General features: G+C 39.0%; 1 protein-coding gene across 6 annotated transcripts in view; it reads right to left on the bottom strand.

The window, feature by feature from the left end:
* The window catches only part of LRP1B (LDL receptor related protein 1B), a 1041366-nt gene that overhangs the window by 842530 nt on the left and 175691 nt on the right, over positions 1 to 23145 (bottom strand). The gene's annotated exons all lie outside the window — the stretch shown is intronic.

Here is a 23145-nt window from a genome sequence, read left to right as displayed (position 1 = left end):
ATAAACACCTGGGCCATACTTGTCATAAGATATACTCCTGGCATCATAAACTGGACACAGGCAGAACTGGACAATTTGGACAGAAAAACAAGTAAACTCATGACTATTCATAATTCACTACATCCCTGCAGTGATGTTGACCAGCTATATCTGCCTAGAAAGTCTGGTGGCAGAGGACTTTTACAAGTAAAAAAAGCAGTTGAAGAAGAAAAACATGCCCTGGCAGAATATTTCAAGGGAAGCCAGGAACCTGCTTTAACTGAAGTCAATAATCAGAAACTCTCAAAGCACAGCAGACAAAGAGTCAGTACAAGAAAACTGCACTACAAACCAGAGCTGACAGCTGGCACAACAAAGCATTGCATGGGCAGTTCCTTGACAAAATTGAAGGAAAAGTTGATAAGGAGAAGACCTGGTTATGGCTCATGAATAGAACACTGAAGAAGGATACAGAAGGCCTGATTCTTGTAGCCCAGGAGCAAGCCATCAGAACAAAGGCCATTAAAGCCAGGAAAAAAAATCAGAAAAATCAGCTGATGACCCAAAAAGCAGACTGTGCAAGGAAGCTGATGAAACCATGGACCATATCCTCAGTTGTTACAAGAAAATTGCATAGATGGACTACAAACAGAGGCACAACTCTGTGGCCCAGATGATTCATTGGAACTTATCTCACAAGTACCACCTACCAGCAGTAAAGATTTGGTAGGATCATAAACCCGCAATGGTCATGGAAAATGAACATGCAAAAATACTGTGGGACCTTCGAATCCAGACTGACAATGTTTTGAAACAGAATACACTAGACATCACGATTTTGGAAAAGAAAAAAGTCTGGATTATTGATGTCGCCATACCAGGTGACAGCCGCATGGGGGGAAAACAACAGGAAAAACTCAGCCGCTATCAAGACTTCAAAATCGAACTGCAAAGGCTCTGGCATAAACCAGTACAGGTAGTTCCAGTGATCATTGGGGCACTGGGTGCTGTGCCAAAAGATCTCAGCTGGCATTTGGAAACAATAAAAATCAACAAAATCACGATTTGTCAACTGCAAAAGGCCACCTTACTTGGACACAGTCCTAGACACTTGGGAAGTGTTCAACTTGTCATTTTGTGATATGAAATCCAGCATATAGATTTCGTTTGCTGTGACATACTGTGCCTTTATGCCAGTAAAATAATAATAATAATAATAATAATAATAATAATAATAATAATAAATACCCACCTCCCCTTGCAGCTGTGAGAGACTTTCCAAGGCTTCCCCTTCACTTTCAGAAAAAAGAAAATGCTTACATCCTGTGGCTAAACTTCACTTCAGCATTGTAGATGAAACACCAACCTGCTCCAACTATGGGGCATGAGGACTATAATTATTTAAATAGAAAAAGCAAAGGGGAACACATCAATATGTGGTGGACCTTCCAGATTTCTGTTTGTTCAATAATATTTTCTCCTTGAGAATAAATCAGCTATTTTGTCAGTGAGGTCTAAATTCAATTGCTAGTCTCAATACAGTAGACAAATTGAATCGATGGGATGTACATAAATGCTGACTTACCATGCAGCAATTGATTAAATAGCCTACTATAGTTGAGATTACCAACTGGATTTTAGGCCTCACACCTTCTATATAATGTGAGAAATTCTATAGATAGCACCAAAGTGCCCCTGTGATTCTGTTTTGAAAATTGTTAGTTAATATTTGCCTTTCTGCGCTCTAATCCCCCCCCCCTTTTTTTTGACATATCAGTAAAGGAAGATGTATTTTTTCCTTAGTCCAACTTTTGTCACGGGCAAAAAAGTTTTGTTAGTCACATAAGCAAGTCACAGAGAACTTCATGTTAATTATACCTGCATTCATTCATCCCACAGTGAAGCATGTGTGAAAGGCTACATGGATGTGCACTGGTTCTAGGCGAAGAGCCTAGAACTACTCTGTCCAGGTAAAAACTCTCATGTCTTCTGAAATCAATGGAATTACTGGGCTCTTCTACAATATTTACAAGAAATAGGTTGTATGCCAGGTTATGTCAGGTTATGTCAGATGGTCAAATCCAGATTTCTGGAATTGGTGTGCAAAGTGACCCAATCAATATGCTCTCTGAGTCTTTTTATGTGTGTCTACATGCATGTCTCTGTGTGGCAATTTAAATGCAATATTTGAAAGCTGTACTACCATAGCCAGTCACTGGGTGGCAGAATCCTCTAACCAGCACATAGCTTTGCAGTCCATAGTTTAAAACTAAGCAGGTGCATTGTGATGAATAGCGTGAGAGATGATTATATGCTAGGGAGTCTATCTCACTGGCAAGGAGCAACTAGAGCCTATCTTGACCAAAATACAATATGGCAGCTATATTAGAGACAATGGCTTCCCTGGTGTCTAGTTCTGATAACTACAAAGGTTTCAGTTCAGCTAAAGGTTAATCAATTCAGAGCTTGGTAATTTTATTAGTACACAATAAATAGTTCCAGGACTACAGCTGTTTTCTGAATTAAATGACAAACTATACAATTTATCTGTTTAGAGTTCCTTGTGCAATTTTGTATATTTGTTTCATTAAAAAAATCTTCAATGCTAAAATATTTATTGGAAACAACAGATGTAAATGGCTGATGAAGTCATTTGTTATGAATCATGGTCATTTTTAGTTAGCAGATGTCACAGCTAAGTTGCAATTTATTTAGTTCCCTGCTTACAAACATGTGTTCTTTTAAAGAAAATTACAGATTATAATCATAATCTGGATCAAACTTGGCATGAATATTCCATATGCCCAAATATGAAAACAGATGAAGTTTGTGGGAAATAGACATTGACATTTGGGAGTTGTAGTTACTGGGATTTATAGTTCACCTACAATCAAAGAGCATTCTGAATCCCACCAATGACAGAATTGGGCAAACTACCCAAACAGAACCCCCATGACCAACACAAATACTTAAGGCCATCCAGTCCAACTCCCTTTACCAGGGCAAGAAAACGTCATCAAAGCCCTCCTGACAAAGTGCCATCCAGCCATAGACATAGTATCATAGATTTGAAAGGGACCCCTAAAGAAGGACAATTATATGTTGCATGTTCCAGAGTAGGCAAATCAGACAATCTCCACGTCAACACTGACAAAGACACAAGAAGAAATACTGTTTGCCCACAAGCATAAAGGAATTACATATATTAGAAACCATTACTTTATTTTCCAGACTGGACCACAGCAACGCGTGGCAGGGGACAGCTAGTTTTCAATAAAAGTTAAAGTACAGTACTTACACTGACCCATGCATAAGTTTTTCACTAATATTTTACTAAATTTTTTAAAGTAATACGTGAACAATTACAAAAGCTATGCTTTATATGAGGCGCAAATTGTTACGTATTCAAAGAAAGTGGGGGAAATGCATTGCAATGAACTAAAAAGGAATTTGGCTTTTTAAACAAATGGAAAGAAAAAATCACAACCTGGGGAAACCCTATTAGCAATACTATATTGTTTCAAACTATCTGGGAATAGAAATGTTTGCTTTATTCTACTAACGAAAGAAATGACTTTGAACACAGCTGTATGATTTGGACAATTGAAAGGTGGGCATTTTAAAGATCTTTCAGTGTATATAGATGTGTTTTGCAGATCTTTAATACTTCAGGGAATGAGTTTGCAAAAGCCTGTAACAGCTATTTCAGTGTGATAAGTGTCGCTTTGCATTTGTCTTTTTTTAAAAAATCCTAAACGCATATAAGTTCATATTGGCTTGCTATCTCTGTTCCAAAAGCATTCCTGCTGTATTACTAAAGTCAGCTGGGTGGCATGGTAAATGTGTCATTTGCTATTTAACTTCTCTGTGACCTGGATTTAAATTCACAGTAGCGCAGAATGAGACTTCAGTCCTCTCGGAAGGCTATTAAGCTCTACTACACAGAAAGGCTTTTGAGGAGTGGAAAATTAACAAACATTTCCCCTCCACTGACCATTTTGTATACACAAATACCAATGTTTGTGTATATGCGTGCATACACACACACACAAACTCACACACACTCATACACTTGAAAGCTTTAAGGGGGAGTAAATGATTTTCTGTTAAAAGGATTCTTTCATTACAGAGAAAAGCAAACTGCCCTGAATAAATCTTCTGTTCCTTCTGAGAATCTCTATAAGACTGTCTAAGCAGTAAGCAAGCAATGCAATCCAGTATTTGTTCCAGTATACAGTCTCTTTAAGCATGCTTTTCAAGTCTAATGGTTTGTTTCCTTTTTAAGAAAGGACAGGAAAGGGCAAAATTAAAATTAAAATAAAAGTGGCAAGGTGGTGCACTACTGTAGTACACACTTATCTATATACTTGTACCAGCAAAACTCTGCATACTCATATTTATTTTATATTAAACCATCATACCTATGGAAGCATATGATTCCTATGTACAGGGGAAATGAATGTAAGTATTATGGGAATAAAAGACCAGCTTTTGCAGTCCCGAAATCTGCTCAAAGATATTCTAGGAAAATAGAAAATCTTTAACCAAACCTTTTCACAATTTAAGAGTTATAGTATTTTAATGTTGGTTGCAGTGGCAAAGAGCCCTCAAAACAGTCTACATTGTACTGGATGCTAAGATGTAAAGTGAGGCCTAAGCAAGAAGGGAAAGTACAATCACCAGGGGCTTTGAGGGAAGGAGCAGCGTTTTTTTCTCCTGTTGCTTCTGGCTCAGCTCCTGTGGACTCACTCCTGGCAGAACCGAGGCCCTAGACTCTGCAGCTCAAGGCCAGCAACAACACCTGCTTGCCCCAGAGGCTGGGGCATAAAAAGAACCACGCCTGCCAGGCCTGTAGCCAGGATTTCGTTTCGGGAGGGGGGGCTGAATTTTTTTCAGGGGGGGGGTTTCGGGGGGGGGGGGGCTGAGTCTGAGTGAAAGAGGGTCTACCCTAGCAAACCTTTTGTATCATTACCCCAATACCCCCATGCATATGGGATATATTGAGTATGGTGATCAGATCATGATATGAATAAACATAACAGTTTAAGTAATGCACCAGTAAGGCCTTTTCGCGAACCACCATGAGATTTTGGGGGGGGGGGGGCTGAAGCCCCCCAAGCCCCCCCCCCCCCCCCCAGCTACATGCCTGACGCCTGCAGGGCCTCAGGTCTAAGCAAGAAGTGAAGGTATCATCACCAGGAGCTTTGAGGGAAAGGGCAGTGTTTAGTTCCCTTGCTGCTTCTGGCTCAGCATCTAGGGACTCACTCAGCTTCTCTGTGCTGCTGGACTCTGTCTTGACTGGCCTCCATTTCAGCATCCTTGGGTCAGCACAGACATACCAACATTTGTTTCTTCCAGCCATGGCCCTTGATTCACCTGAGCCCTCTCTTGAGTGAACACTGCCAGCCCCAGTTTGGCATCTCATTCTTCCCCTGATGAAACATCTGCTCTGTTAAAAATATTTTTAATATGTTTTATTGCATTTATATGTTTTAATTGTTTTATAATTTGATATATTATATTTATTATTTGCTGTTGCACTTATTGAATTTATATGTTTTAATTGTTTTATAATTTGATATGTTATATTTATTATTTGTTGTATGATGCAGCATTGAATGTTGCCATAATCTGTAAGCCGCTCTGAGTCCCCTTATGGGTTGAGAAGAGCGGGGTATAAATACAGTAAATATAAATATAATAATAATAAAAGGGATAAAGTATACCTTCTGACTGTCCTGTTTTGGTAGAAATAGCCTTGATTAATCCTCTCTCATCCTAGTATTCAAATGTTTTTTTTAAGTCCCAGTTTTTTTCGTTCTCCCACTTTCCTACTTCAATTAAATTCAATTAAATTGCTGTAAACTGAGTTCAAAATGCAAAAACAATCTGCACTTAATTAGCAGATGAAGTTAGGAATTAATCTTGCCCTGCTCTGTAGGCTCAGGCTAAAAGGAACTTCACTTACTTAGTGTGTGCATGTGTGTCTTTTCTAATTAACAACCTTTGGCCATCTTCACCACACTCTGACATTAACTGGGCACATGTCCCTGTTTTCATCTGTGAAATGTTGTAGAAATGAGAAAGAGAATGGAGGATATGAAGAAAATGAAAGAGTTATTCAGCTTCTTCTTCCTACTAGAAATAGAAGTATTCAAGCCATTCCTTTCAAAAATATTTTATCTATAAGCAAATTTTAGGGGAAAAGGTCTGAATCTTATAGATTATAGCAAAGCTTTGAATGCACAGATCATGAAAAACTATGTATTGCTCTTAAAGAAATAGGTGTGCTTCCATGTTTAATTGGCTTGGTGACCTGTACTCAGGGCAAGAAGCTACAGTCAAATGGAGAAACAGAATGGTTTCCAACTGGCAAGGGGGTCAGTTAAGGCTGCATTTTATCAGCTTGTCTGTTTGATTTCTACACTGAAGCTATCATACACAAAGTAAAATTAGCCTAAGAATAAGGAGGTGTGAAACATGGAGAAAGGTACTTCAACAAATTAAGATATACAGATGACACCATAGTACTAGTAGAAAATAGCAAAGCCTTGAGACATTTACCAAAATAAGTCAAGGAAGAAATTGCAATGGCAGATTTGCAGCTGAACATTAAGAAACAAAAATAATGGCAACAGATGGTGTACATAACTTTAAGGAAGGACAAGCCTCAGAGGAAGAAGGTGTGAAAATAGGAGGAAGGAATTTATTCACTTGACACCATACTGCTAGCAGAACATAGTAATGACTTGGAATGACCACTGAAAAAAGTCAAAGAAGATTTAAAGGCAGCTTTCTAGCTGAATATTAAGAAAACAAAAATAGTGACCATTGATGGTTTACATAACTTTAAAGTAGACAGTGAAGAAATTATAATAGTTCAATTTTGTTTTCATACCTTGATTGAGTCTTGATGATGGAGACTGCAGTTCAGAAATTAGAATACTAGAATTTAGAAGGGCAATTATCAAGAAACTAGATAGCATTTTGAATTGTAAAGATATATTATTGAATACTAAATATATGATTGTCCATGCCATCATATTCCAGTTTCTATGTATGACTTTCAAACCTGGATATTGAATAATGTTTTTAGGAAGAAAACCAAGGGCCCATTTAGACAGGCTGAAAACACGGGACCAGTCTCAGTTTTACCAGAGCGATCTAAATGATTCTTTTAGTAAAAACAAATTAATGGGCAGTAAACCGGGTTTTGCCAGTTTACTCCACATTAATTAAACACCTCAATAGATCTGGATCTTATTGAAGATCTGGGTCTAATGCGGTATTGGGCCTGTGGGGATTAACTTCCAGGGTTGCATTCTACATCAATCCACACAGCCATTTCATACTTTTGGGCTCGTAGAGCCCAAAAGTGTGAGGGGCACCCAGCCCCTCCCCTCTCAGCCCTGAATTTAGCCCTTAAAACTTACTTGAAAGTGGTTGCCAGGCACAGAATCTACTTGTAAATTTCTCCTAGCATACTAAAATAGTGTGTGAGGAGACTGGGGATGGGGTGGGGATTTCCCTCATCCCCACTCCCATATCCCATTTTAGCACAACAAGGTAACTTAATAAGCAGCATCTATGCCTGGCAACCACTTTCAAGTAAGTTTTAAGGGCTAAATTTGTGACAAAGGGGTGGCTTCATGCTATCCTGATTTTAATTGGGATAACATATAGCCATCCCCGAGGGAAAGTCTGAGGTTTGGCTTGGAAGGTGGGGATTAGAACCTGTGCCGAAGTGGGTTACTTTAACCTGTATTAGCATGGATTTTACTGATGTGTCGAAGTGCCCCAAGAGTACTGGAAAAGAGCTTTGTTGATACTTTGGGCAGATAAAAGAACCAATAAATGTGTCCTAGAGCAAAACAAGCCTGATCTTTCTACAAATCAAAATGACTAAATTGAGACTGATGGACTTTGGACATATCATGAGCAGATATTAGAGAAGACTATAAGCATCAGTAAGGTAAAAGATAACAAGAAAAAAATACCACTTTACTCGGTCAAGGAAGCCCCAGTCCTTGGTCTGCAAGACTTAAGCAGGGATGTTGATGATAGGGTAATTTGGATGTCTCTAATGCATAGGGTTGCCATAAATCAAAATCAGCAGGTAGCAACAACAAAGCTTACCAAGCCATTTTGAAGAACTGAATTGACCAATGATGTCATTTATCAAAACCAGAAATGACATCTGAATCACATTGTCAAAGAAATGTCAAAGCATCATAACGACCTACATGGGCAAACAGCATTTGTTGTTTTGATTTCATTTTCTAAAGAAAGTTTTATGAAATGAGCGACTTCCTTGTCTGGGTGAATTCCATGTGGCAGTGTTGCAAACACAAGAGTTATTGCTGCCTCTGAATGCCTGGCAAAAATACTGTATGGAAAGTGGCAGCACATCTATCAAACGTGGTCCAATCTATATACGCAGAAATTATTTAGGTGAGAGTATCAGCCCTAGAATAGGTGAAGGAGAAAAGAGGAAATAGAGGGAGAATTTGCTGTTGTAAAATAGCTCATTACCTTTTCTCTGATCATGCCAAGATATGAGCAGCTTTTGTATCTGTAAAATTTGAAGGGGAGGGACATTTTTCCACTATACAAGTCAACTAAACTTCTTTAGTCAAGTGTGACCTCCACATTATGGCTGGAAACAGATAGGAAATGCTTGCTAGTGCAGACATATGGAAAATTCTCTTTGTACAGCTATTCAGGTGGGACTGTGAATAGTATATCTTTCCCAGGTGGCAGGAAAATCACTGCCCATGAAGGTGAGGCAGTGACAGCAATCAACACGCAGTACACAACAAAGTTAACATGGGACACTCTACGCAAAGGTCAGTTTTTTCATCTGCTTTATCTGAAGAACATGTTACACTTGGGAGGAATGGAAAAAACATAGGAATACCTTTGAAGTTGGCCTATCTGTAGTCTTAAACGTACAAAGTAAACTTTTTAAAAAATGGATTTCCACAAGCACAGCTATATAAAAGTCAGTAGTTAATGATTCACCATAATACATGATTTAGCTGCAAGCTACAAAAACATAAAAATAGTAGCAGAAACTGATTTCTTATGCTGCTTTGGGCTTTTGGATGATTTAAACTTAGATGCTGCCGTATTTTTTTAGATCCCTGAGTCATGGCATCTGATGAAAGACTGATTTGTTTAGACATCTTTTTTTTCCTAAATGAAATGTGCTGCATTATCTTGATATGCCAATGCACATTTACATTTTTCAAAGGTTACACAAGGATGTTGCCATCCCTAGAACTGCTTCTTTCCCCTTCCTAATGCAATATGCATAAAATCTATTCTATGCTGCATCAATAAAGCAGTCTTGTGTGAGTTTACATATGTATATTAACATGCTATTGTTTATGTTTATATGTAAAAATTGTCTCTCTTCTATTCCTTTCATGTTTCAAAGCCTGAACTTCAATGCATCATTTTATGCTAATAGACAAAAAGCTGTCTTATGACCACAAAGCAAATCCACACAGTACCATGATATATTTCTCAGCATTACCACAAAAAGATTAACAGTTGCATAAATGATAGAAGGCATCAGAGAGACAAAAATGAAACAATCAAAACAAAGAAAGAATAAAACTGTTGCGTACATTCCCAATTTAACCCTATGAGTAAGGCTATCAAATAAAAATATTTGGTACCATTCCATTATCTGGATGGAGGCCACAAAGAGAGACTAGAGAGAGAGGTAAAGGTAAAGGTTTTCTCCTGACATGAAATCCAGTTGTGTCTGACTCTGGGGTTTGGTGCTCATCTCCATTTCTAAGCTGAAGATTGTTCATAGACACCTCCAAGGTCATGTGGCTGGCATGACTGCATGGAACACCGGTACCTATTGATCTACTCACATTTGCATGTTTTTGAACTGCTAGGTTGGCAGAAGCTGGGGCTAACCATAGGAGCTCACCCTGCTCCCTGGATTTGAACCTGCAACCTTTTGGTAAGCAAGTTCAGCAGCTCAGCGGTTTAACCCACTGTGCCACCGGGGGCAAGATAGTCTATTTTATGGGAGTGGTGGGTGGGTTGAAGGAGGAAAACCATTTCCCTCTGTTTACCTGTTATTACCCCCACCCATGTCTCTGTTGTGGAAACAACCCTTATTTATGACACGGGCATTGGGGAGGGGAAATAACTAGCAAAAATGAGGGGAATTGTGTCCCCTAGTGGCCTCCACCTGGATAGTAGAACACTACTAAATATTACAACTCTTGTCTGGAAAGTTTGTTTAAGGGAAAGCTTAGAATAATTTTGTTGTTGTTGTTTTAAGGTAGAATGGGAATCACATGGCTTCCCAGACACTGTTGGCCCATGTTTCCCCTCAACTTTAGCCAACACAACCAATAGTGTGAAATGCTGGACTTCACCTTCTCCTAACCCAAGGTTCTTCCATCCTCACAATGAATTTCAAATTTGGACATATGCAGCAAAGAGCCCTTGTATGGGCTCTTTGCGGGAGCCCATACAAGGAAAATGAAAGCCAAGCATCCATTCCTGTTTGCTCTTTTCTGCACATGAGGAAAGGGAATTTGATACTATGAATATTTTTGGCCTCTTCTAACATATGTCCTGCTTCTTTATATACCGGGCACCCTCAAACTGCAGCCCTCCAGCTATTTGAGCCTTCAACTCCCAGAATTCCTGACAATTGAACAAGTTCATTAGGGCTTCTGGGAGTTGGAGGCCCAAACAGCTGGAGGGCTGCAGTTTGACACTGCCTGATATATACAATCAGTCTCTTAGTATAATCCAGTGCTTTTCCATGGATTGGTACCAGACCCAGAGTGATTGACTTCCTGTTTGTTTAAAGCTTCCAAGAAAGAAAGAAAGAAAGGAAGGAAGGAAGGAAGGCAGGAAGGAAGGAAGGAAGGAAGGAAGGAAGGAAGGAAGGAAGGAAAGAAAGGAAGGAAAGAAAGAAAGAAAGGAGGAAAAGAAAGAAAGAAGTGTAGCCAATGGACACCAATATAGTACTTGTCTGGTATATCAAGAAAAAAAAACGGCATAATCTACATCAAGGAAGGATTGATTGCTTTTCCTTTCTTTCACAGTGGTTTATCAAGGTCTCATTCAAGACAGAGGTATTTGTTTGCCCCCCTCCACCCCGCTATCTGAGATACCGTGAACAGCATATCCAGTGACAAAGCAGAATCACACAATAACAGTTATGTGATTCTGTTTTATCACTTGATATTCCAGCCCCTGAAAAAAGCTGTTCCGGCTTGAACAAGGAAATGTACTTCCAGTAACCATGCTTAAAATGGTTACAGCTACTATTGGGTCTGAGGTATGAACCTTTGAATTTCCTTCCTTTCTCCCATTCCTCGATTGGCTCCACTGAAAATAATCTTAATACCATCATGTTGAAAAACCAATTAGTACCATGCTTGCAAAAATCACTCTTTGAAATGCATACATGATAAATAAGCACATTGCCCAACGTATACATAAAACAGAAGTTACACTGAAGTTTGATTAATATAATCAGTCATTTCTGCCCTTTCCTTTCATTTTGGCCTTTCGGCCATTGGGAAATAGACATAGGGGATAGCTGGTTTCCTGAGTGGGTAACATATAGTAAAATCCGCAGACCCTTACAGTGTAATGTACCGTCTAACATATCATATGCTGCAACTGTTGAAATCTGTTTCACACTGCTGGTAATATAAGACAACTCTAATGGAAGAAGGCATGTTTTATTATACTTATTTAAATTAGTATAAAGCAAAACTAATGGATTAAGAAACTTTAAATTGGGAGGCATCACAAGTGCCTCCCAATTTAAATCTATGAAATGTAAAGAAAAAGTGTTTGCATTTATCTTGCATAGTCAGGACTGTTAGAGAGGGTGTATGGCACCAAATTCATTTACTTTTTTCTCAACCTCCTAACCTGTGCCATTAGGTCATGGCATGAGATCAAAGCATATCTATTTTCAGCTTACGTCTAAATGTTTTAGCTATCTTACAGAACAGATAATATGTGTGATGTATGATACAGCTTCAAGACCACGAAAATCTTGACACCTAAAAACCACCTTTGTGCACTTCAGGGATATTTGTTTTTAAAAACATATCTGTGTTTATATGTGCCTTCAACTCACTTGTTGACTTATGGTAACCACATGACTTACATACATTTTTTTAAGATAAGGGATACTCAAGCGATGGTTTTGCCACTTCTTTCTTCTGAAATATAGCCTACATCACCTGATACTCCTTGGCAGTCTCCCATCCAGGTCTTAAGGACATCTGACCCTGCTTAGCTTCCAAAATTAAATGGGTTTTATAGTACAGTATTTATTATTTAGGGTCCACTTATTTTCATTAATTTAAATGTGTCTTTCTGTATATTTGAAGCTTGCAGTATGTCCTCAGCCACTAGGTGGCAGATTTTCTTAACAAGTGTGTAAATTTGTCAATGTCGACATTGTCCTATAATCCAGACTAATGCAGTTAATCCACATACTGAAACTAGATTATAGGGCAGGGTAGATCCAGCCTGAGAAGCACGTCTCTTTTCCTTCTGTATCACAGCCAACCCACTATGGGCCCTTCCACAAAACTCTTTAAAATCCACATTGAACTGGATTATATGGCAGTATGGACTCGGATAACTCCATTCAACGCCGCTATTGTGGATTATTTGCCTTTATATTCAGAGTTACATGGCTGTGTGGAAGGGTTTTATGTCAGCAGCCATAGCTGGCTGCAAATGCCAATCCCAAGGATTGCATTTTCTTGAAAACCAGCACTAACAATTCAGTGATTCTGCTTTATCATTGGATATTTCAGCTCCCCAAAAAAGGTTATTCCAGCCTGGACAAGTAAATGTAGCTTGACTAGTCATCCATAAAAGAACAAAGCTAAAAGGTTAAGGAGTCTGTAGACTTGTGTTACATACTAAAATGAGTAGCTAAGTAGCACTGCAAGATGTCAAATTTAAAGAAAAACTTTATATTCTTTGCAGGGCTTCCTTCCATCCCCTTTCAGTGGAAAGGTTGCAAATAAATCCAGACAGTGAATAGATGAAAAGTTGTATGGTAATTAATTCCATTTGGGAAATAATGTGAAATCCAGATTTTAACCCTGTTTTATATGGATACAATCTCTTTTGATGTAAAGAATCCTTTGCTGTTTATGAGAATCACAGCTTCACACCAGGCATCCTCCCTGAGATTTTTGAAAGAGAAACTGGGCTTTACACAAAATATCTCCTCAAATTATTTAATCTATTGCCTACTGAAACTAACAAAAAGGAACAAAGAATATTCATAACAATAATACTGCAGCGATCTCTCATATAGTCTGTGAAACAGAAATATGTAAATAGGAATCAGTTGCTGGGAGATGAAAAACTATTTGAACCTGTGAAAACATTGCAATCTGTCCTGGTTTTGAATTTGCAAGATGTATATGTTGCACGTTAACCCACTGATTCCTGTTGCTAATGCACACTGACTCAGATGGATAGATTATTAGATGGACATTTATTTATTTTTTTAAAAAAGAGCAGACCCACAAAACTGGATACCTTGTCAAATAGTAAATTTCCCAGCCACACAATTAATAAACATGTCATGAGAACAAACGTCTTATGATCATGAAAAAGGTGGCAATGATGTGGGCCTCCTGATGTTGCTGAATTACAACACCTAGCAGCTCTTGCTATCATAGTTAATAGTAAAGAATGGTCGGAGCTGTAATCTATCATGATCTGGAGAGCTTCACAACTCCTACCAACACTGTAACACTATATTAAAAATGATCTTTTGAACCATAATTCCCAGGTTTTCCTTCCTACAGAGACAGAGGTGTTCGAGGAGCTGCAGTCTAGAAAAGATATATGAAATCTACATGACAAATTTCCAATTATTGAAGACTTAACTTCTGAACAAACAGATATAAGTCTGTGTGCCGTCGCGCCTGGGAGCTATAACTCTTAGTGAAAGAGGCATGGACGTGGCATCTTTCCCCAGGGGATTGCTTCTTGCCCTCCTACAGGAAATTGGAACTCCCAAAGACCAAAACACAACAGATAACTCGAAATGGTATTTATTGTTTACAATGAGTTATCTTTCTCAGGCATAAGCTTGATGTTTCAACAGGGATAAAGGAAATATATTTTACCATCTCTGAAGTCCAAGGAGTTTGCAGCTGAGAAGCTTTTCCTGTTTCCTCTTTCCTCAATGGCTATGAATATCGGAATAAACACAACCCCAGTCCAATGGCCTATGTTGAAGGGACAAGACCTTCCTCTGGTGCCAAAAGAACCGGTTTGAAGGTGTTTGGGTCTCCTCAATGTTGTCCCGGACGATCTGGACATAAAGCATGAGTCCCAAGGGTAAAAATTTTTAGAATTGGTGCTGAGAGGTAATTGAATCAGGGTCTTTTAGAGTCAACTCTCTTACTCATGTCCATCTGATAGAAACTCTGATAGCAGAATGAAAAAAAAAAGGGAAGCACTCCCCTCCTCCAGGAAGAGGTGGAGCCAAACAATTGAGCTTGAGAAAGCAATTCAACTGGTGCAAACAACACTGATTGGGAGCTATAAATAACCAATCAATCCAACTATACATAAGCAGGGTAAAAAGACAGGATTAAGCATGATACAACAGTTTAAATCTTGCAACAAACAGTTCTACACATAGGTGGCGCCACTCGCGCCGTCACAGTCTGCCCTGCATGTTCTTTGCATGACATATTTGGCTGCATTTTTTTAATGGAAAGACCACCACGTCCTCTACAAAATATCCCCATAGTTTTCTGTTTCTCTAAGACAACTGCCATATGCTGCCAGCTGTATTGAGGCAATTCCAGGACCTCTACAATATACTCTAAACATTGATTCAACTGATGAAATCTTTCTCTAACTAAGGCGAAAAAATTATGTGTACAAGGACCTCATCACATTTATGAGGTACCCCAAACTCATTTCACCAGCCTCCATGGTGAATCAGTGGGGCAGCAGGGAGATTTATTTATTTATATACTGCATTTATATACCACTTTTCCTCACCCATGAGGAGACTCAGAGTGGTTTCCATCATAGCCACGGCAAAATTTTATGCCAAACATACATGTGAAAAAACAAAAACATAAAATAAACAATAACATATAACTAACTATGAATTGACTATTAAAACCATACTAAAGCATAAAACGTAAGCAACATTTAGGCATTTAAACATAGAATTAAAACATATTAATATAAACATTAAAATCACATAATCCAAAAAGCATGACTTGAGGCCGTTCCAAATGTCAATCCTTGTTGATTTCTAGCACTGCTTACTAACCAAAGGCTTTGTCCCACACCCATGTCTTTACTTTCTTTCTGAAGGATAAGAGGGAAGGCATTGAGAAGGCCCTGTCTCTTTTCCGCCCCAACCGCATATGCGAAAGAGGTGGGACCGAGAGCAGGACCTCCCCAGAAGATCTTAATCACCTAGATGGGTCATAGAGGGAGATGCATTCTAACTAGGGCTGGGCAACCACGGAAAAATTTGTTTCTAAACTCGATTCGTTTTTTTGGGTTTTTTGCGTTTCGATATTTAAATGAATTCCGAATTTTTTCTTTAAAAAAGTTCGATATTTACAAAATTTCGTAAATTATGAAACAATTACGAAACGATTTCGAAACGAATACGAATCGATTCGTTAATGGCGGACGCGACCGCGCAATACGCTAAAAAACCTCCATATGGGACAGGGGGAACTTTTGAAGCTTCCCTCTCCCTCTGTTGTTGACTGTTGGTGTGATATTTATAATTTTTTTTCACTAATTAAACAAACAACAGCTGTAAAACTTGCCCCAGACATGCAGAAATAATAATGAAACAAATACGAAGCAATTACGAAACGAATTGAAAAATTCGTTTCGTTTCTCAGATGCTCCTGAATGGTTCAAAATCGCTTCGTTATAAAAAAAAATAACCAATTTTTAACAAATTACGAAATTACGAAACGAAACCGTCCAGCCCTAATTCTAACAGGTAAACTGGGCTGGAACCGTTTGGGGCTTTATAGGCTAAAGCTAGCATTTTGAAATGTGCATGGTAGCTAATTGGCAGCAAATTGGCAGCCAGTGGAGCTGACACAACAGGGGGTTGTATGCTCCCTGTACGCTGCTCCAGTAAGGAATCCCATTGGACTGTTTGAATCTTCCAAACATTTTTTAAAAACAATCCTATGTAGAGTGCATTGCAGTAGTCTATATTCGATGTAACAAGAGAGTGGACTTCTGTGGCTAAGTCTGACTTCCCAAGGTACAGGTGCAACTGGTGCACAAATTTTAATTGTGCGAAAGCTCTCCTTGCCACTGCTGAGACCTGGAGTTCCAGGCACAGCAATGATTCCAGGACCACTCCCAAGAGGCGAACCTGTGTCTTCAGGGGGAGTGTGACCCCATTCAGCACAGATTGTAACCCTATACCCTGTTCATAACCCTATACCCTCTTCACAATCTCGGTGATGGGAGGTGTCTCGTGTTCTGGGCTAAGCATCCTAATACACTTGCACCCCAGTTCACTGCAGCAGCCCAGCCAGAAATCAGCCTGCATTGTATGATGGGTCTCCATCAACTGGCTGTTCTGCAAGCATCCTAGAACACTTGCAGCTCATAGTGTGATGTGGTTGTATCAACCCCTAGAAGCTAGTAATTGATGTCACCAGAGCTGACATCCCCAGAGGTTTCAAGGGAATGCTCTATGCTACCTACCTACAGCTGATCTGAATGTTCATTTTGTGAAACATTTAGTAGTTTTGTGATGTGAGCTGAAAGCATCAAAGGATTTGCTAAAGGAAAGGAAGTTGTGATGGCAAAACTTTGGGATGAAGAAGGGGTTCGTTCTCTCTCTCTCTCTCTCTCTCTCTCTCTCTCTAAAAGGAAGCCATCAGCATGGATGCAGTAGAAACAACACTATAGTTTTATGTATAATATTCTCAGCACTGTTCTAAACCATTTTAAGCTGGGTGCCAAATGTAGCAGCTTGCCTTTAAAGTATTTGAAAAATAAATCAGGACTTTCAAAACTACCCAAACATCTTCTCAAAAAATAAGCATCCTGCCCATTGAAAACTGTTTGAACTTCACAGTAATGTAGACTTAACACTACCAGGGTTAAAGTATCAGGAGGTTTCTAATTTGTTTGCAAAACTAGCTGGTAAACTTCCACATCCTTTGGAAGTGAAAACATGGAGGTGCTTTGTAATATTTTAACTGGCACTGGGTGAGCTCTCTGCTGTGTGCCAAGTTGTGCTTAAGCAGCCAAAGAGTGGGAAAGCAATCTCTTTTCAGTCACTGTGGTGCTGCAACTGTGCTGGCTAGTTCAAGACATTTTGTTTCCTGAAGGAAAGCTCAAAAGGCACTGTGTCCCTACAAGGGTCAATGTCTTCAAAAGGCTGGGCACACCGTTCAGATATCAGATCCTGCTGTCCTCTGCCTTTTCTCCCTTCTATTCTTCTATTTTGCATTAACACCCGAGGTAGGTTTTTCATCTTCATATACAACAGGGTTGGCATTTCATTCAAGAAACACCGTCTGTTCTGCCACTATGGGTAGCACAGATTTTGGAACATCATTTTTTAAAATTAATCCATTAATTGGTTCTTGTCTCTCCCTTTTTCTGGTTGTTACTTCAGTGATGCTGGTGGAAAGTAACACATCATATGGATTATCTTCAATGTATTACATTCTTGTACGTGTGTGTTTGTGACAAAGGGAGAGGGAGAAGGACAGAGAGACCGAGGAAGAAGTGTTGCCATGATAGATGAGAAAGTTGGAATCCTTCTATCTCTTCCCTTTTAAAGAAGGGACCTATTGCACAGAAATATGTGATCCCCCTTTCTGCTTCTGGTCCAAAATAAAGAGCAGCAGAGCAATGTGTTGCAGAAAATCTGGTGATCATGCTACTAACCACCTTTACCAGACAATGCTCACAGTGGTTAGTAGCATCACCACTCTTCCTGAATACTGGGTCTTATTGCACATAGTTGATATCACACTGACATGGATAGCAGCAATGTACTGGGATGGTCACCCTCACTATTATATCTCTCCCCAGTCATACAAATTTATTTATTTATTTATTTATTTGCTATACTTGTATACCGCCGTTTCTCAGCCTAGCCGGCGACTCAACGCGGTTTACAACAACTTATAACAAACAACAGTATACAGTTTAAAAGCATAAAAACACGATCCACAATACATATATCAATAAACAATCCAATTGTTTATTGGATTGTGCCAATTCACAGCTGTACTTCTGCTTATCCTTGTAGCTCTGCCCTCCCACAATTCCATGTCTCCATATTTTCTTGTTTTTTTATTTTTAAAAAGCAATTTGGCAATGTTATGTAAGCCTAGGAATAATAATAATAGTAATAATAATAATAATAATAATAATAATAATAATAATAATACAGAAAACAAACCTAGGCTACCAAACAGCAAGAAATTCACCAAAATTTTCCCACTTGCTGTACATGGATGATCTAAAGCTTTACATAAAATCAGAAACTGAAATCCAGTCACTGACCAACACAGTCAGAATCTTCAGCACTGACATCAGTATGGAGTTCTGCCTAGAAAAAGGTGCCACAGTGGCATTAAAGAAAGGGAAAATTATTCACAGCGAGGACACAGAGATGCCAAATGGACAAACCATAAAATGCAATTAGCCTGAAGCCTATAAATATCTGGCCATATTAGTTGGACAATATCAAGAATGGGCATGTGAAAATGTAGTCAGCAAAGAATATATCCCAAGAGTCAGAAAGGTTTTGAAGAGCAAATTAAATGGCAGAAATACGATCAAGGCTATCAATACCTGGGCCATCTGCGTCATTAGATACACTGCTGGAATTTTGTACTGGACGCAAGCAGAGCTGGATGATCTGAACAGAAAAACAAGAAAACTGATGACAATCCACTATTCACTACACCCGCGTAGTGATGTCAACAGACTTTACCTGCCCAGAAAATCAGGAGGCAGAGGGCTTCTGCAAGTGAAACAAACAGTAGAAGAAGAGAAACATGCGCTGGCAGATTATGTGAAAGGCAGTCAAGAACCAACGTTGAAGGAAGTCAATGGTAGTAAACTGCTTAAAGTGCAAAAGACAGTTCCTGGGAAAAATTGAGAGCTAAATTGACAAAAAAACAAAAACAAAACTGTGGTTCACAAATGGAACTCAGAAAAAGGAGATGGAGGGCCTGATTCTGGCAGCCCAAGAACAAACCATTAGAACCAATGCCATCAGAACCAGGATTGAAAAGTCGGCAATAGATCCCAAATGTAGATTCTGCAAAGAAGCAGATGAAACAATAAATCATATCCTCAGCTGCTGCAATAAGATAGCACAGACCGACTACAAGCAGAGACATAACACCATTGCTCAGATGAGTCATTGGAACCTGGGCCACAAATACCATCTGCCTGTGAGAAAGAACTGGTGGGATCACAAGCCAGAAAAAAGTTACAGAAAATGAACACGTCAAACTCCTCTGGGTCTTCTGAATTCAGACAGAGTTTTGGAGCACAATACTCCTGACCTCATGATTGTGTTAAAAAACAAAGCATGGATTGTTGATGTTGCAATCCCAGGTGACAGCAGGATTGAAGAGAAACAACTGGAAAAGCTGATACGATATGAGGATTTAAAAATCAAACTGCAAAAACTCTGGCACAAGCCAATAAAGGTGGTCCCATTGGTGATCGGCACACTGGGTGCAGTGCCTAAAGACCTTGGCCTGTACTTATAAACACAATTGGCGCTGACAAAATTACCATCTGCCAGCTGCAGAACGCCACCTTACTGAGGATTGCACACATTATTCGCTGATACATCACACAGTCCTCTTGTCTGCTGTGAACTCATCTTGTTGTGTTTATTATAATAATAATAATAATAATAATAATAATAACAACAACAACAACAACAACAACAACAACAATACAACTTCAAATCAGTAAGTTGTTGTCTGGGGAATTGCAAGGAAAAGGGGAAGTGGAGGAGAAAGACAATCCTGACATCATTTTAGTGCTGGCATGCCAGAACAGAAGCACAATGACCCCATCACACCAGGTAGATGACTTTTCCCCATTTGTAGCTAGGAACGATTTATCGTGCGGAGGTGCGAAACTGGTAATGGGATGTGTGCTTAATTGTGTAATAGGAATCATCACCAAAGGTGACAACCCTGTTCCAATGCCAGTTTGCTAACTTCATGTGATAAAATCCAGTGTCTTTCCATCTCTACTACTGTACTATTTTGAACTGGAAACAAGAAGCAGGGTGTTGTGTTGTGTGCACACAGTATCTGATCTGAATGTGTAAAAATATAAACTACTTCAACCCAACTGGGCACTATTTCTATTTTGAAGAGAAGCAACATTCCTCTTGGATCTCAGAAGAGGAAGAAGAGGAAGAAGAAGAAGAAGAAGAAGAGGAAGAAGAGGAAGAAGAGGAAGAGGAGGAGGAGGAGGAGGGTTTTATTTGTAAACCATCTCCCTGAAGGGTCTCTGGGCATCTCACAAAAGCACTCAAGGTGCCACACAAAAAATACAATAAGAATCAGAAATGAGCACAAACCAATGCTTGCTGCCCTCCCCAGCATCACTGTATTCTTCCTTTAAAAACAAAACAACACTGTTGACACACATTGAAAGCAAAAGTAACTCATTTTGAGCAATGGCATTAACTATAATGAGTTCCTTTCAGCCTAGGTGGGAGGAAATACTTTACTGTGAGAGAAATATTACAGGTCAACTGCCATGGAGGAAGCATGTCTTTGTATGCTTGCTTTACTCCTTCTCACTGAGGTGTCTGTGTATTTAAAATTTCATAGTTTATTGCATCAACACAAATCTGGTATGCTCAATCTCTCTCTCAATGCTTCGGTCATAAATCAGCAAGAAATGTTCTTAGGCATGGCCTTTGCAATCAGTACTGCATGTATTAGCTGTTCTCTCTACATAATGTGCCTCTAAATGTATGCCATTATTTTACACCAGGAATACATTAGCAGAATCTACAGTCATTCCAGCTTTTAGAAATGATTTGAGTATCACACACACACACAAGAATCTTCATCACATTTGTCTATTTTTCTCACAACAAATGTTCCTACCATGACAAATGTGTTTAGCAGTCTTAGTGATGAAAAAGCAAAAGGAATTACTGATGTCTTTTTAGCGCATTGTCATTTCTGCTTTTTATATTTCATGCTTTTTTACAATTTATGACTCAAAAGCTAAAGACTATCTTCAAAAACTTCTGATCCATTCCTATTCCTGTATTTTCCCTGATAATCCTTTCATTTAAATTAAGCCTCAAAATCTTAAACTGAAGAACATGACGTTTTCCAGTTTCATGTGCCAGATCCACATAACAGAACGTATTTGTGATTGATCTGGCTAAAGCAGTTTATTGTCTCCTTGCATATTTTTCTATTGTATTAAGTTTTTATTCATCCTTTCCCTAAAGAGCATGAGGCATACATATAATCCCATTTCATCATTGCAACAAATATATTTATTTGTTTGTTTAATTTCCCACCTTTCTCTTCTGTTCCCAAAATGAGACTTGAAGGCTACTCAAAGTTAAAATTCATTTTTTAAAAAATATATAATAAAAACTCAGAACAAGTTGAAATGGTAAAAAACTGAAAAATGGGGGAGGGTTTTGAACCCGTAACACACGTACGCCCTCCTTGGCTACAGGTTTAGATATAGGGATGAATTGTGTGTAGGTTAAACACCAAGTTCAGACAGAAACACTAAACAGGAATTAAGAGCTCCAAATTAGATTGAATTCTCTCTGAAGGTTCCGGTTTGCAGTTTGGGTATAGCCATTTGGGAGGCCAGTTGTCTACTGTGACCGCAAATGGGTTTTTCTATTTTTAGAAAGAGTCTGCATCCATGAATACATTCATCCACAGCTTGGAAATATTCCTCCCCCCCCCCCCCAAACACACACACCTCTAAACATCAATTCTTAAATTTGCTATTTCATAGAAGGAATTATATTTTACTATGCCATTTTATATAATGGGAGTTGAGCATCCATAGATGTTGGTATCCATGGTGGGTCCTGGAATGAAATGGTACCCATCAGATATCAAGAACTCACAGTAATTTTTATCTTAATCAGCCTGAGCACAATAATCACTGTGCTCTACTTGGGATTATTACATGCAGTTGTTCCACTAGAAATTTCAAGTGTGAAATGTGTCAGCCTTCTTGTTTTCTGATGTATGACTAATGGCCTGTCTCTCTTCCTACCCTCCCCCCCCCCTTTGAAACTGATGGGCCAACCTCAGTGTACTAGTTGCTATGTTAGCCCACTATGATGGAAATTAAATTGGATAATACTTTATATTTGGATACTTGCCCACACTATCATGAGCACAATATCACTAATGGGAATCAGACCTAGCCAATTCCTTGGTATTCCATGTTCTAAACCTAGTAGTCTTGCTTGTGTTGACTTTCTGCCCTTGAGATGAGATACAAGGGTGGCTAAATGCCTGTTTTGTGGGTGACCACACCCCTTTGTGAAACAATACAAAGGCCATTTAGGGGGACACAAGGAGTCAAATGTAAGACAAGAAGAAGTGCACTTCAAATGTCACAAGACAAGTCTTTTTGCTCGATGAAAATCAGTGCTTGGCTTGCAGCCCAGACCACAATCTTTAAGTAATTCTGGCTCTTGTGTGATTCCAAATGAGCTATGGACAGAAAAGGGAAGGTTGCAATTTGCCACCATGTGCAGGAGATGTGTTCACTTTTCATTTCTCACTTCTTCCTTAAAGACAACCCATCTACCACAGTCTTACTCAGTAAAATATAAGCAGAATTGTTAAAACGCCCATCTTACAGCTTACACTCTTGTATTTCATTGTAGTAGTGTGTTTGCCTTTGAAACACACACACACACACACACACACACACACACACACACATATTCCCCAGAATAAATATGTTGTAGGGTTAAGGACTACAATTAACTGCTGGATTTAAGATTTAAAATGGACAGAGAACCTTACATCTGGATGGATGGTGATACTGCAGCAAGCTCTTTATAGGCTAATTCAGTGGTTCTCAACCTGTCAGACCCCAGATTTCTTG

This window comes from Anolis sagrei, chromosome 1 (assembly GCF_037176765.1).
Source record: "Anolis sagrei isolate rAnoSag1 chromosome 1, rAnoSag1.mat, whole genome shotgun sequence".
Lineage (NCBI taxonomy): Eukaryota > Metazoa > Chordata > Lepidosauria > Squamata > Dactyloidae > Anolis > Anolis sagrei.
This window is presented reverse-complemented; position numbering and strand designations above follow the sequence as displayed.